This window comes from Theobroma cacao, unplaced genomic scaffold, assembly GCF_000208745.1.
Source record: "Theobroma cacao cultivar B97-61/B2 unplaced genomic scaffold, Criollo_cocoa_genome_V2, whole genome shotgun sequence".
Classification (NCBI taxonomy): Eukaryota; Viridiplantae; Streptophyta; class Magnoliopsida; order Malvales; family Malvaceae; genus Theobroma; species Theobroma cacao.
The window spans coordinates 11,479-16,619 of NW_017234799.1; the positions used below are offsets into that span (position 1 = coordinate 11,479).

A 5,141-nucleotide genomic window follows, 5' to 3' on the forward strand; every position below is an offset into this window, starting at 1 on the left:
ATTTAAAATATCTAAAGTCGAGTAAAAGGAGACTATTAAAACATTTCATCTAAATATGTTTTTCATAACATAAATACTCATTTCATTTAAGTAATCAACATGGCTTATGAGTATTTTAAAACTTGGCTCCTGCCAAAATCATTCTCGGGGATACCTTGGCCGAGGCATTTAACCGAGTCTGCCGAGGCTATTAAAAATTTTGTATACACATAAACAAATTATTAGTTTGAAAAAAACACAGCTGTTCCTTGGCGTTAGCGGAGTTCATCATCACGAGGTGGTTCGGCGTGATGTGAACTCTAACCATACCCCAGGAGATACCCTACGCGCCTCTCCGACTGAGGTACATATATATATATATATATTCGAATTTCGCGCTCCTCTAATAGGCTGATCCACAGAATCCACCTACTGCAGCAAGCTAAACCCACCATACAATAAAATTTTGACAGCATGACAGGGCTAATATTTTACTACCCAGCCTGCAAGGGTAAAATAAAACAATTCATACAATTCATAAAACACAACCCAGCCAGTCATGCCAACACAATAACAATATAACATAAGCCATCAATTTCCAATCATAAATTTACAACATACCGGTGGTCTCCAATTACTTTATTTTCAAAATCGTTATTTCGTTTCAAAACAATTTATAAAATCTTTTCATTTAAACACATTTTTGTTTATAAAACCTAAAATTAGCCATTAACCCATTTTTCATAAAATTTCACCAAAACCAAGTTAAAACATACTTTAGATAATTAAAATGATGAGAAGGTTACTCACAATGTCTAGAGTGGGGATTTTTGAAGTACTCAGACTATTAGTCCTCGGGTGCAATTTCTTTACCTTTATCGGGAGGACTCACCACCTTAACACAGTACAAAATCGAGAAACTTACTTCATTGGTACTAAATTGAATTTAAATTAATTTAAACTACTAATGCATGATATGGAATGCAAAATGCACGAGTGCCTATCTAAATTCGGTATTGGCCTAATTCGTCTTATCATCCGATTAATTGGCCAACGCATCCAATTTAGCTCCAAATTGCTCCATTTCTTTTCCAATATCTTAATTCACCAAACTCAAGTCAAATAACCTAAAATTTGGCAAAACTATATTCACTTTTCTTCTTAAAATTTTCGGTCAATAATGGTGCATTAACACCGTGATTTTTCCTACTACTTTTCCACACCATAATTCATCATTTTCTAACAAATTCTCTTAAAATAAAAATCAAATTCATCCTCACTCAACGCAAGGTAGGTTCGGCCATTGATGGATGGTGGGGAATATGAACTCTTTTCTTGTTGTTTTGTTTCTAGACATGGTAAACTAACTAAAAACACTAACATAACTTAGAATCAAATCAATCTAACATCATTCTCTCTCCATACCCATTCCGACCAGTCATGAATTCATCATTAAAACATGTAATTTAACCATGAAAAATGAGGAGAAATACATGGGAAAGGTAGATCGCAAGTCAAAATCAAGAAATTTTACCTTTTGTCACTTGTTTCCTTGAATTTCCCACACTTTTCTCTTGAAATTCTTCACCTAGAGTTTTTGTTTTTCTTTTCTCCCTTTGTTCTTCTTTGTTCTTGGTTTGGCCAGCCATATGAAAGAAAATAGGCTGATTTTATACTTATTTTAAAGCTAAATAAATAATGGATATAAACTTGACACGTGTCATCACATTATTGGTCCATTTGTAATTTCTTAACTATTAAGCTTTCTCTCTCCACCACTTAAATTCCTTCAATTATCCATAATAATATTGAATAAAATCCATGTGCTGGACAAGTGTCAGGTGGTGAAAAATTACAATTTTGCCCCTGGGGTGACAAAATGACTATTTTACCCCTATGCTCGAAAATATGTCGAAATTAAAATTTTTCACTTCTTAAACTCAAATTATGTTCTAAATAGTTAATCTTAGTCAATTTTAGTCAAAAATTTCATCCAACACTCACATCTTAACCTCGGGTGGCAAAATGACCATTTTACCCCTAGGTCATGAAAATTTTAATTTGACTCCAAATCGTCCTCGAACTCCGAGTCACCATTTAAAATCATTCCTAGACTGTAAAATTTTCAATTTTACCCTAAAATCTCTATTTGATCTAGTTCGAGGCTTAAATCAACTTTGTTGTACCTCTAAGTACAATACCTATTTTTGTAAAGTTTTCAAGACTCTCATAGCATGCAATCATGCTATCATCACATGTATGTCATGAAAAGTATTTTATAAGGTCAGGCTTTGCAGGTTCAGCGTGAAGTGAACTCTAAACTTACCTTAGGAGATACCCTCTGCGCCTTCCGTACTAGGGTAAAATATAACGGGGTTTACCGTGCCCCTCTAATAGGTTGGTCCATAGAAACCCCCATCTGCAGTAAGCTAATCAAATAACCCACCAAATCAATAAAAATTTCAACAACATGACATGGCTAATATAATATTACCCAGCCTGTCAAGGTAAAACAAAATAGTTTATATAATCCATAAACCACAAATCCAGCCATTCATGCCATCACATTGTCATAAGCCATCAATTCAAATCATATATTAAACACGAGTATATAGTATCCACTTACTCAATTTCCAAAACCAGTATTCGATTTCAAAACAAGTTATAAATCTCATTTCGTTTAACCAACATTTCAATTTTAAAACATAATAATTTACAATTTAAGTTCATTATTCTTTAAAACATAAAAACGAGTATAAACTACTTTAGATAGTTAAGATGATCGTCTGATTACTCACAATAGTGAGATTTGGAGTACTCCTATTCTCGGTCCTCTAGTTCGATATCTTTACCCTTATCAGAGGGCTCACCACTTATACATAATACACGACATGTAATTCAATATATTTGTGCCAAACTATTGTAAAACTATTTCAGGCTCTATATGAATGCATGAAATTGAATGAGAATTGTTTGAATAATCACTTAAAGACGGTGTTCTACGTGGGTTCAATTATGATCGGATTGAATTTGTATTCGACCTAACTTGAACTATACACTGTTGAATTAACCAAAACATCCGATTCAACTTTAAATATATTCATTACACTTACGATATTCCAAATACACCAAAGTACCTCAATGAGCTTGATTGTGACTTAATTCATCATAACCGAAATTCATTCCGATTTCGAACTAACGTGCTAATCAATGTTAACACAGTCCAATAAATCCATCTACATCATTAGGAATCAAATCTATCATCAACAAGTCATCTATAAAATTCGGCCAAAGAGGGTTGTTGAAGGGCATGTGATTTTCTTGCTTATTTTTCATGCCAAACATCATCAAACAACTAAAAACACTAAGATATCATGAAATCTAGCAAAATCCATCATCAAAACCTCTCTTCTTATGTTCAGCCAGCAAGTTTTCCCTCATGGAAACTTGTGTTTCATCCATAGAATATGAAAAAGAAAGCATGAGAAAGGTAGATCTTAAGCTAAAATTGAAAAATCTTACCTTTGATTGCTTTGTTCTTTGAAATTCAACAAATTTCTTTTAAATTTTCCTCTCTAGGGTTTGTTTCTATTCTTTTCTCTTTGTTCTTTGCTTTGGCAGGCCATGAAGAGTGAAATAGGAGAGTTTATAAAGGAAATTATAAAAATATTAAAGCTTGACATGTGTCACCATGTGATTGGTCCATGGTTAAAACTTAACAATTAAGCATTTTCTCACCACCACATGTAATCTCTTAATTATCCAAAGTATAAAATAATAATAGGTGAAATTCATGGGCTTGACAAGTGTTATGGTGGTGTAAAATTCTAAAAATTCTAATTATGTCCTCGTAGACATGTAAAATGACTGTTTTGCCCTTATGTTCGAAAAAATGTTGAAATTAAAATTTTTCATTTCTCAAATTCAAATCATGCTCCAATTAGTCAAACTTGGTCAAAAATTTCGTCCAACATTCCCATGTTGCCCTCGAGTGGCAAAATGACCATTTTGCCCCTACGTTATGAAAATTCCTAATTTGACTCCAAATTAATCCTCGAACTCCATATCACCATATTAAGACATTCTAAGGTTCAATAATTCTCAAATACATCCTAAAATCTCTATTCAAACTAGTTTGAGATTTTAATCTACTTAATTGTACCACTAGGTACGATACCGACTTTTAACGATTCTCTAAGGCATCCCAGTATGTAGACATGCTATCAAGTACATGAATGACATAGCAAGTCTATTATAGAGCTGGGCTTGACAGCCGGAGTCATTGTGTGCACCCCCACATTGCGCACATCAACATCATCGTGTGCACTCCCTACTCACACACATCAACATCATCGTGTGCACTCTCTACTCGCACACATCAACATCACTATCCACACTTCCACACCCTATCATCACCGGCATGTGCATCCCCCATATTGCGAACACACACGGTTATATTTATTACACAATATTAACTATCAATACACAACATATATATATATATATATTTATATCAACATCATATAAGGCACAAGGATTCATCATATGGCACACTTACAACGTAAAACGTTTTAATAAAGGCTTGTTCCCATGCATAATCTTTAAGGAAAAATCAAATAAAAATCATTCACATGCTTCCTCTAAATACCAATACATTTCCCAAAATATTTTCAATGCAAGTTCACTCACATGACAAAACTAGCACCAACAAGGTTCTAATCCAGGTAGTCCCAAAATACCATTAAAACCTATATTTATCAATAAACCATAACAACCTCAATTAAGTCATCAATGAAATCTAATAATTCTAATGAATTTACATTACGCAATCTACCCTCTAACTTGACATTTAACCTAAGTTTCTAGTCTAATTCACAAACTCATTTGGCCAGCTACTCTAATTTAAAATTTTGTTACCTGAATGAGCTTGGAGGCATGAAGATCAACAAAAAACCTAATCTTTCCACGAAAATAATTTGAAGAAATTAGGAAATAAATCTAAAAATATAACCATAAATTCAAAAATTTCAAAAGTTGGAAATATATACCTTTCAACCTTGAAAATGAAGATTTGAAGCCAAAAATCCAAGTGTGGTTGAAAGTGAAGTAGAAATAGAAAATAAAGGAAAGAAAGAGAGATTTTTCTTTCTTTTTTCTTGGGT

At 33.1% G+C, this 5,141-nt stretch overlaps 1 long non-coding RNA gene across 1 annotated transcript; it reads right to left on the bottom strand.

The window, feature by feature from the left end:
• Window positions 1-437: 437 nt before the first annotated feature.
• On the bottom strand, window positions 438-1,549 carry LOC108663920. Its single transcript, XR_001930013.1, has 3 exons — window positions 1,514-1,549; window positions 790-874; window positions 438-482 (listed from the first exon to the last, which is right to left on the bottom strand). It is a non-coding gene; the product is annotated as an uncharacterized LOC108663920 (long non-coding RNA).
• Window positions 1,550-5,141: the final 3,592 nt, after the last annotated feature.